The 11,667-nt window shown below is 39.4% G+C and overlaps 1 long non-coding RNA gene across 1 annotated transcript in view; it reads left to right on the top strand.

The window, feature by feature from the left end:
- Window positions 1-1,634, top strand: part of LOC110267069 — a 14,252-nt gene extending 12,618 nt beyond the window's left edge. Inside the window, exon 3 of the long non-coding RNA XR_002354394.1 lies at window positions 1,624-1,634. This is a non-coding gene — a long non-coding RNA (uncharacterized LOC110267069). The remainder of the gene's footprint in view (window positions 1-1,623) is intronic.

Here is an 11,667-nt window from a genome sequence, read left to right on the forward strand (position 1 = left end):
CGTGATAAATGTGATGATCTGTGACACTCATCATCATAGGTGAGAATGATGATGAGTGTCACAGATCATCACATTTATCAAGTTGAAGAACAAGTGATATCTTAGAACAAGAACAAGCTGAATTGAATAGAAGAACAATAGTTATTGCATTAATACTCGAGGTACAGCAGAGCTCCACACCTTAATCTATGGTGTGTAGAAACTCCACCGTTGAAAATATATAAGAACAAGGTCTAGGCATAGCCATGAGGCCAGCCCCAAAACGTGATCTAAGGTAGCATAGAACTACTCAAAGATTAGACTCCTAATACAATAGCAAAAGGTCCTATTTATAGAGAACTAGTAGCTTAGGGTTTACAAAAATGAGTAAATGACGTAAATATCCACTTCCGGGCCCACTTGGTGTGTGCTTGGGCTGAGCATTGAAGCATTTTCGTGTAGAGACTTTTCCTGGAGTTAAACGCCAGCTTTTGTGCCAGTTTGGGCGTTTAACTCCCACTTTGGTGCCAGTTCCGGCGTTTAACGCTGGGAATTCTGATGCTGACTTTGAACGCCAATTTGAGCCATCAAATTTTGGGCAAAGTATGGAGTATTATATATTTCTGGAAAGCCCTGGATGTCTACTTTCCAACATAATTGAGAGCGTGCCAATTGGGCTTCTATAGCTCCAGAAAATCCACTTTGAGTGCAGGGAGGTCAGAATCCAACAGCATCTGCAGTCCTTTTCAGCCTCTGAATTAGATTTTTGCTCAGGTCCCTCAATTTCAGCCAGAAAATACCTGAAATCACAGAAAAAACACACAAACTCATAGTAAATTCCAAAAAAGTGAATTTTAAATAAAAACTAATAAAAATATAATAAAAACTAACTAAAACATGCTAAAAACATACTAAAAACAATGCCAAAAAGCGTATAACTTATCCGCTCATCACCCTCCTAGTACTCTCCCAAGCAATATAGAAGAGAATCCAAAAAGAGAGTGCAAGGCCATAACCTTACTTGGTGTGGCCGAACCCAAAGAGGAGGAGGAAGACGTGAATCCTAGTGAGGAAGACCTCCTGGGACGTTCAGTGACCAATAAGGAGTTTCCCTTTGAGGAACCAAAGAAATCTGAGGCTCATCTAGAGACCATAGAGATTCCATTGAACCTCCTTTTACCATTCATGAGCTCTGATAACTATTCATCTTCTGAAGAAGATGAAGACATTACTGAAGAGCAAGTTGCCCAATATTTAGGAGCAATCATGAAGCTGAATGCCAAATTATTTGGTAATGAGACTTGGGAGGATGAACCTGCATTGCTCATCAAGGAACTAAATGCCTTAGTTCAGCACACTTTACCTCAAAAGAAACAGGATCCTGGTAAATTCTTAATACCCTGTAACATAGGCACCATGACCTTTGAGAAGGCTCTGTGTGACCTGGGGTCAGGAATAAACTTAATGCCACTCTCTGTAATGGAGAAACTAGGAATCTTTGAGGTACAGGCTGCCAAATTCTCATTAGAGATGGCAGACAAATCCATGAAACAGGCTTATGGATAAGTAGAGGACGTGTTAGTAAAGGTTGAAGGCCTTTACATCCCTGCTGATTTCATAATCCTAGACACTGGGAAGGATGAGGATGAATCCATCATCCTTGGAAGACCCTTCCTAGCCACAGCAAAAGCTATGATTGATGTGGACAGAGGAGAGTTGGTCCCTCAACTGAATGAGGACAACCTTGTGTTTAAAACTCAAGGATCTCCTTCTGTAACCATGGAGAGGAAACATGAAAAGCTTCTCTCAATGCAGAGTCAACCAAAGCCCCCACAGTCAAACTCTAAGTTTGGTGTTGGGAGGCCACAACCAAACTCTAAGTTTGGTGTTGAACCCCCACATTCAAACTCTAAGTTTGGTGTTGGGAGGTCCCAACAATGCTCTGAACATCTGTGAGGCTCCATGAGAGCTCACTGTCAAGCTATTGACATTAAAGAAGCGCTTGTTAGGAGGCAACCCAATGTTATTTAATTATATCTATTTATTTTCCATTGCTATTTTATGTTTTCTTTAGGTTGATGATCATGTGAAGTCACAAGAACAACTGAAAAATCAAAAACAGAATGAAAAATAGCATTAAAAATAGCACACCCTGGAGGAGGAGCATTCTGGCATTTAAACGCTAGAAACAAGCATCTGTCTGGCGTTTAACGCCAGAAACAAGTACCAAGCTGGCGTTTAACACCAGAAGCAAGCATCAACCTGGCGTTAAACGCCAGAAACAGGCTACATTTGGGCGTTTAACGCCAAAAACAAGCAGCAAGCTGGCGTTTAATGCCAGACATGCATGCTAAGGGCGTTTTACACGCCTAATTGGAGCAGGGATGTTAAGTCCTTGACCTCACTGGATCTGTGGACCCACAGGATCCCCACCTACCCCACCTCTTCTTCTCTCCTCTGCACACCTTTTCATAACTCTCTTCCCCAAATACCCTTCACCAATCACCTCAATCACTCATCCCCATCACCTCTTAACCACTATCATCCATCCACTCTTCCCCATAAACCCCACCTACCTCTAAAATTCAAATTCTTTCCCCCCAAACCCAGCCCTAATGGCCGAACCCTAAACCTTCCCCCACTCCTATATAAACCCCGTATTCCTTCTTCATTTTCACACAACACAACCCTTTCTTCTTCTCCTTGGCCAAATACACACCCTTCTCCCTCTCTTCCATTTTTCTTCTTCTTCTCCTTCTTTCTTTATTCTTTTGCTCAAGGACGAGCAAACCTTTTAAGTTTGGTGTGGAAAAAGCATTGCTTTTTGTTTTTCCATAACCATCAATGGCATCTAAGGCCAGAGAAACCTCAAGAAAGAGGAAAGGGAAGGCAAAATCTTCCACCTCTGAGTCATGGGAGATGGAGAGATTCATCTCAAAGGTCCATCAAGACCACTTCTATGAAGTTATGGCCAAGAAAAAGGTGATCCCTGAGGTCCCTTTTAAGCTCAAAAAGAGCGAATATCCAGAGATCCGACAAGAGATTAGAAGAAGAGGATGTGAAGTTCTCTCTAATCCTATTCAACAAGTCGGGATCTTAATGGTTCAAGAGTTCTATGCAAATGCATGGATCACTAGAAACCATGATCAAAGTATGAACCCGAATCCAAAGAATTGGCTTACCATGGTTCGGGGAAAATACTTAGATTTTAGTCCGGAAAATGTAAGGCTGGCGTTCAACTTGCCAATGATGCAAGAAAACCCACGCCCCTACACTAAAAGGGTCAACTTTGATCAAAGGTTAGACCAACTCCTCATGGACATATGTGTAGAAGGAGCTCAATAGAAAGTTGACTCAAGAGGCAAGTCGGTTCAATTGAGAAGACCAGACCTTAAGCCTGTAGCTAGAGGATGGTTGGAGTTCATCCAACGCTTAATTATTCCTACTAGCAACCGGTCTGAAGTTACTGTAGACTGGGCCATCATGATCCATAGTATCATGATTGGGGAGGAAATAGAAGTTCATGAGATTATACCTCAAGAACTCTACAAGGTGGCTGACAAGTCCTCCACTTTGGTAAGGTTAGCCTTTCCTCACCTCATTTGCCACCTCTGCAATTTGGCTGGAAATGACATAGAGGGAGACACCCTCATTAATGAGGACAAGCCCATCACTAAGAAAAGGATGGAGCAAACAAGAGATCATGGACCTCAACAAGAGCATGAGAAAATTTCTCACCATGAAATCCCTGAGATACCTCAGGGGATGCACTGTCCTCCACAAAACTATTGGGAGCAAATTAACACCTCCCTAGGAGAATTAAGTTCCAACATGGGACAACTAAGGGTGGAGCACCAAGAGCATTCCATCCTCCTTCATGAAATTAGAGAAGATCAAAGAGCTATGAGGGAGGAGCAACAAAGACAAGGAAGAGACATAGAGGAGCTCAAGAGCACCATTGGTTCTTCAAGAAGAGGAAGACGCCACCCTCACTAAGGTGGACCCGTTCCTTAATCTCCTTGTTCTTATTCTTCTGTTTTTCGTTTACTATGCTTTATGTTTTATTTATGTTTGTGTCTTTACTATATGATCACTAGTGTCTAAGTGTCTATGCCGTAAAGTTATGAATGTCCTATGAATCCATCACCTTTCTTAAATGAAAAATGTTTTTAATCACAAAAGAACAAGAAGTACATGGTTTCGACCTTGAAATTAGTTTAATTATTTTGTTGTGGTGACAATACTATTTATTTTCTGAATGAATGCTTGAACAGTACATATGTCTTTTGATATTGTTGTTTATGAATGTTAAATATGTTGGCTCTTGAAAGAATGATGAAAACGAGAAATGTTATTGATAATTTGAAAAATCATAAATTAATTCTTGAAGCAAGAAAAAGCAGTGAATACAAGAGCTTGCGAAAAAAAAGAAAAGAAAAGAAAAGAAAAGAAAAATGGCAAAAAAAAAGAGAAAGAAAAAGAAAAAGCAAGCAGAAAAAGCCAATAGCCCTTAAAACCAAAAGGCAAGGGTAAAAAAGATCCAAGGCTTTGAGCATCAATGGATAGGAGGGCCCAAAGGAATAAAATCCTGGCCTAAGCAGCTAAACCAAGCGGTCCCTAACCATGTGCTTGTGACGTGAAGGTGTCAAGTGAAAACTTGAGACTGAGCGGTTAAAGTCAAGGTCCAACGCAAAAAGAAGAGTGTGCTTAAGAACCCTGGACACCTCTAATTGGGGACTCTAGCAAAGCTAAGTCACAATCTGAAAAGGTTCACCCAATTATGTGTCTGTGGCATTTATGTATCCGGTGGTAATACTGGAAAACAAAGTGCTTAGGGCCACGACCAAGACTCATAAAGTAGCTGTGTTCAAGAATCAACATACTGAACTAGGAGAATCATTAACACTATCTAAATTCTAAGTTCCTATAGATGCCAATCATTCTGAACTTCAATGGATAAAGTGAGATGCCAAAACTATTCAAGAGGCAAAAAGCTACTAGTCCCGCTCATCTGATTGGAGCTAAGTTTCATTGATATTTTAGAATTTATAGTATATTCTTTTTTTTTTATCCTATTTTATTTTCAGTTGCTTGGGGACAAGCAACAATTTAAGTTTGGTGTTGTGATGAGCGGATAATTTATACGCTTTTTGGCATTGTTTTTACATAGTTTTCAATATGATTTGATTAGTTTTTATTATATTTTTATTAGTTTTTAATTAAAAATCACATTTCTGGACTTTACTATAAATTTGTGTGTTTTTCTGTGATTTCAGGTAATTTCTGGCTGAAATTGAGGGACTTGAGCAAAAATCTGATTCAGAGGCTGACAAAGGACTGCTGATGCTGTTGGATTCTGACCTCCCTGCACTCAAAGTAGATTTTCTGGAGCTACAGGAGTCCAAATGGCTCGATCTTAATTGCGTTGGAAAGTAGACATCCAGGGCTTTCCATCAATATATAATAGTCCATACTTTTCTCGAGTTTAGATGACGCAAATTGGCGTTCAACGCCAGCTCTCTGCCCTATTCTGGCGTAAAACGCCAGAAACAAGTTGCAAAGCAGAGTTAAACGCCAGAAACAAGTTACAAACTGGCGTTCAACTCCAAGGAAGACCTCTACACATGAAATCTTCAATGCTTAGCCCAAGCACACACCAAATGGGCCCCAGAAGTAGATTTCTGCATCATTTACTTATCTCTGTAAACCCTAGTAACTAGTTTAGTATAAATAGGACTTTTTACTATTGTATTTACGTCTTTTGGACCATCTTTTGATCATGTTTTGATGATTGAACCCTCTTTGGGAGGCTGGCCCTTCGGTCATGCCTATACCTTGTTCTTATGTATTTTCAACGGTAGAGTTTCTACACACTATAGATTAAGGTGTGGAGCTCTGCTGTTCCTCATGAATTAATGCAAAGTACTATTATTTTTCTATTTAATTCAAGCCTATTTCTTCTCTAAGATATCCATTCGCACCCAAGAATATGATGAATGTGATGATTATGTGACGCTCATCACCATTCTCACCTATGAACGCGTGCCTGACAACCACTTCCGTTCTACATGCAAACAAGCTTGAATGTGTATCTCTTAGCCTCCTGATTTACGATCAGATTCTTCGTAGTATAGGTGATAAACCACTATTTCATGGTTTATCTTGTGCTCAATTGAGTGGTTTTTATCAACTCTTTACCCACTTATTCATACAATTTGCATGGTTTTACATTTGCCTTCCTAATTATGTGCTTTGATTGAAAACATGCTTCTTTGGCCTTAAGTTCCCTATGTTTAAATCCTCTCTTATTACCATTAGATGCCTTGATATGTGTGTTAAGTGATTTCAGAGATTACAGGGCAGGAATGGCTCAGAGGATGGAAGGGAAGCATGCAAAAGTGGAAGGAATACAAGAAGTTGGAGAAATTGCTAAGTTGTCCAGCCTGACCTCTTCGCACTCAAATAGCTATAACTTTAGCTACAGAGATCCAAATGACGCGGTTTCAGTTGCGTTGGAAAGCTAACATCCGGGGCTTCGATTTGATATATAATTTGCTATATCTGTCTCGAAGACAGACGATGCGAACGCGTGGATTACGTGGACGCATGACCTGGCAGAAACGCAATCCACGCAAACGCGTGGACGACGCTTCCGCGTCACTTTCCCGTGACCTGTACGTACCAGAATACGCTGGGGGCAATTTCTGGGCTATTTTTGACCCAGTTTTCGGCCCGAAAAATACAGATTAGAGGTTATAAAGTGGGTGAATGCATCCATTCATGATCACCAGCTCATAATTCATAATTTTAGGATTAGATGTAGTTTTTAGAGAGAGAGGCTCTCTCCTCTCTCTTAGGATTTAGGATTAGGATTCCTCTTAGAGGATTTAGAACTTTTATTATTTCAACTTACAATTTCTGCTCAATTACCAGGTTCAATGTTCCTTTTATTTATTTTTCCAATTTAATTTATGAACTTTTCCATGTCAGATTTGAATATTCTATTTAATATAATTTGAGGTATTTCAGTTATAAGATTGTTTTATTTATGCTATGAATGCTTTCGATTTGTCCAAATTATTTTCATTCGAGTAGATTATCTTACCTTTTGACTCTGGTTAAGTAATTGGTGACGCTTGAGTTATCAAATAAAGCAGTGGTTGAAATTGGCAGATTACTAATTGATCTAGATTGCTCTAAAGCTAGTCTTCCCACAGGGATTGACTAGGACTTGAGGATCAAGCTAATTAGTCCACTTGACTTAACTAAGTGGGATTAAAACCCAATTCTCATCACTGTTGATAAGGATAACTAGGATAGGACTTCCATTTCTTATACCTTGCCAAGAGTTTTATTTTATAGTTATTTATTTATTTTACTTGTCATACTTCTTCCTTACTTTCAAAACCCCCAATTTACAAGACTCATAACCAATAATAAGAACACCTCCCTGCAGTTCCTTGAGAAGACGACCCGAGGTTTAAATACTTCGGTTATCAATTTTAAAGGGGTTTGTTACTTGTGACAACCAAAATGTTTGTAAGAAAGGACTTTTGTTGGTTTAGAAGCTATACTTGCAACGAGGATTTATCTGCGAATTTCTAGACCACGCAAAAGTTTTCTCTTCAAAATGGCGCCGTTGCCGGAAAATTGCAAACGTGTGCCTTATTATTGGTTATTGTAAATATTTGCTTTTTGCTTGTTTATTTGTTTTTATTTAAAAAAATTTCATATTTTTATTTTAAAATTTTTTATCTTATCTTATCTTAGTTTTAAATTTCAAAATTCAATTTTTTTTAAAAATCATATCTTTTTCAAAATCTTATCTTATCTTATTTCAAATTTAAATTTCAAATTTCAATTAAATTCCAAATTTCAAAATTTAAAAATTCAAATTTTAAAATTTAAATTTCAAACCCTTTTAATTTCAATATTTTATTTTATTTTATTTTATTTGCTTGTTTATTAGTTTTTGTTTTTAATTTTTTATTAGCTACTATGAGTTCTCACCCCCGTTGCTTTGAGTTTGGTTCTAATGCTATTGTAAGGAATCGAAGCTATAACAGGAACATACATCAAGGTCAGAACAATCAGAGAAGGATGGAGCCACAAGGATCTGATCAACCTTTTTGGCAACAACATCCTCCAAGATACCATGGACCACGACCATTCCAGAATGCATGCCCAGACACTAGATATGGTGGACCCCCTTGTAATTACCAACAAGTCCCATCATATGCCTATGAACCACCTCCTCAACACAGATTGGAGACACCACACTCACAAGCCCCCTACAACCAAACACCCCCATATGACCCTAATCCTTATCCACCACACCAACCACCATATGAACCACACCCAGAACCACCACCTCAATATACACCATCTCCTTATCATTCTCAAGATGAACCACCTTCCTACCATGAACCCTTTCTCCCAACAAATGAACCCTCCTATCCACCCCAAACCTCTATAGAGAAAGCACTTGCCGATCTAAACTCTACTATACAAGCTCTCGTCGCCCAAATCGGACCACCAAATACCTTCAACAAGCAACCCTCAAGATCTAGTGCACTTCCTTTTCAACCACAGAATGATCTCTCCATCCCATCACCACCATCCATGGAAGAGCACCCACATCCATCAATCATCAGTTCTTCAAAATGGCGCCGTTGCCGGGGAGTTCGCAATAGAGTGCTAAGTTATTGATTGGATTTTATTTATTTGCATTTTATTTTATTTTGTTACTATGAGCTGCATGTTTCTTTCGTTAAATGACGCGTTCACTTCCTGACCCAAGCTTGCCATTATTCGATCCTGAGATTGAAAGAACTATTTCACGTATAAGGCAAGCTCCGCGTCGGTTAGTCCTCTCTGAGGGCGGATCTGAAACGTCACTTGAGGAAGAAACAAGCCCCCGTTCTACTGATTCGGTTGATTTACGTGTAGGTGACATGGCAGCACCTAGGAGAGTTACTATCTAGGAGGCTGGAGCCCCTGATTTCACAATGCAACCGTTTCAAGCGCATCACCCAGCAGTGGCTACAGACTTTAAAATAAATACTACACTGCTCAACTTGATGCCTAAGTTTCATGGCTTACCCGCTCAAGAGCCTATCAAGCACCTGAGAGATTTCCAAGCAGCCTGTTCTACTGTTAGGCGCGATGGTGCGAATGAAACTTCTATTTTGTTGAAAGCTTTTTCGTTCTCTCTTGAGGGAAAGGCGAGAGAGTGGTACTACACTCAACCTGCAGCAACTGTTTCTAACTAGGATACGCTTAGAAGAGAATTTTTGGAAAAATTCTTCCCAGCTGAAGTTACTGACAAACTAAGGAAAGACATTTCCATGATTGTTCAGGACGAATCCGAGACTCTCTATGAATACTGGGAGCGCTTCAATAACCTTCTGGAAGTATGCCCCCACCATATATTTGACAAGATAGTGTTGCTCGGCTACGTCACACAGGGCATGAGACCCCAAGATAAGACCACATTGGAAAGTGCTAGCAATGGGTCTATGAAAAAGTACAAGACCACTGATGAGGCATGGCAATTGATCAGCGACTTAGCTGAATCTACTAGGAACCACAGGCAGAAACAAGGTCGCTCAAAAGCTGTTGCAGAAGTATCCTCTAGCAGAGAGACTGCTGCTTTAACTCAGAGTATCTGTGAAATGACCAACTTACTGAAGCAGATGCAATTGAATCAACAACAAGTTCAGCAAGCTCAACCTTCTCCACCACAGCAAAGCCAATAGTTAGTCCCACAGAGAGTATGCAGAATCTGTGCTGATTATAGCCATTATACTGATGAATGTCCGTAGCTCCAGCAGGAAGACAACACTGTGGCAGCCACTCATAACTTCTATGACCGTCCCAATCAAGGATACAATCAGGGTGGTAGCTACAACCATGGATGGCAGGATAATTCCAACCAGGGTTGGAGAGATAATTCTAACTAGGGCTGGAGGGACAACAATAACAGAGGAGGCAGAGACAATCAGGGAAATCAGAGGTGGAATAATAACAACAACAGGCAGCAGAACCAGAACCAGCCTTACAGAGCACTTCACCTGAGGCAATTCCAAGGATCACAGCACAACCAACACCAGACCTCTCAGATCATTTGTCCTTCTTCATCTTCTAATGATGAGTTACTACAATCTATTGATCAGAGACAACAGGCCATGGAAAACAACCTTACTTCTACTCTAAATGGTCTGAACTCTACCTTGCAAGCTCTTGTCTCACAGATTGGATCAATGAATAACTCCAATAACCTGCCTTTGAGCTCCAGTGGAATCCCCTCTCAACCATTACCCAATCCAAAGGGTGGCATTAATGCCATCACCCTAAGGTCCAGAACCACATTGTAATAGAGGAATCAGGAAGAGCCAAACGTACCAGAACATGCCTCAGCTGAAGAGGTAGCGGAAATAGAAGATGTTGAGGAAGAAGAGGACATGCAGGACATGGCTGAAGAAGAAGAAGCTCAATCACAAGAAGAAGCACCAAAGGGCGCAGACACTGTAGAAAACGCCATTCCTATTCCTTTTCCACAACTTGCAAGGAAGCCCAGGAAGCAGTTGGAACCTGATCCAAAAATGGTAGAAATATTCAAAAAGGTTGAGGTAACTGTTCCCTTTTTTATGTTATTCAACAGGTACCTAAATACGCAAAGTTTCTAAAAGATTTATGCATACATAAAGACAAAATTAATGAATTAGAAACTATTCATTTAGGTAGTTCTATATCTGCTTTAATGGGAGGTTTACCTGAAAAGTGTAGTGACCCATGACGTGGCGGAAATTGGCTAATTAAGAATTGTTATAAGATATGCGTTGCAAGTATAGTTCTTAACCAACCAGAAATCCGCTTATCAATTTAAAAGGGTTGTCACAAAAATTAGAATTAAAATACTGGGAGTATGAATCCCAGGTCGTCTCCCAATGAGTTGCAGAAAAGTGTGCTATTTTATTAATCAGAGGTTTTTCAAAAAGAGTTTGAGTTGAATAAACAGGAAATTAAATTGGAGAAATTAACTAATTTAAATAAAAGCCTTGACTGGGAGTAGATTAGTTGGAAGCCCTATTCTTGTTGCAGTACTCTCGAGATTAATTGATAATTGAAGGTTGTTCTGTTTAGTTATCCCTTACTAGGTAAGGAAAAGTCAAACAAGTTGGAATGCTTTTTCTATTCACAAATCCCAATCCGCTTATGTGGAAGGACTGGCTTTAGTGACTAGAGAGCAATCCAATAATAAACCCAATTACAATTTCTCTTTTGAGAATTCCAACTCAAGGGTTCCTTTCAATCAACTCCCCATCAAGTTAGGGAACTACTCGCTCATTGTGAATGTAAGACTCATAACATAGGAAAGGAAATTAAAGAGAGACATGATAAATAAAAAGCAGGTAATTCAATTAAAAGTAAAAGTAATTCTTGTATTAATAAATTCTAAAATAATCCAATGGTAAAATTGAGTAAATTAAAGGACATGGAAGAGTAAAGCCAAGTAAAGAAAACGAACTAGAATGACGTAGTCTTGATGAGGTAATAACTCTTCTCAAAATCCCAATGCAAAAAGCAATAGAAATAAAAATCCTAAGAACTATGAATGTGTAGAGAGAAAACCTAGAGGAGGAGTAAAACTATATCTAAAAACTAAAAACTGTGTAGAATGAATGT

The sequence above is a fragment of the Arachis ipaensis genome, chromosome B09, assembly GCF_000816755.2.
Source record: "Arachis ipaensis cultivar K30076 chromosome B09, Araip1.1, whole genome shotgun sequence".
Lineage (NCBI taxonomy): Eukaryota > Viridiplantae > Streptophyta > Magnoliopsida > Fabales > Fabaceae > Arachis > Arachis ipaensis.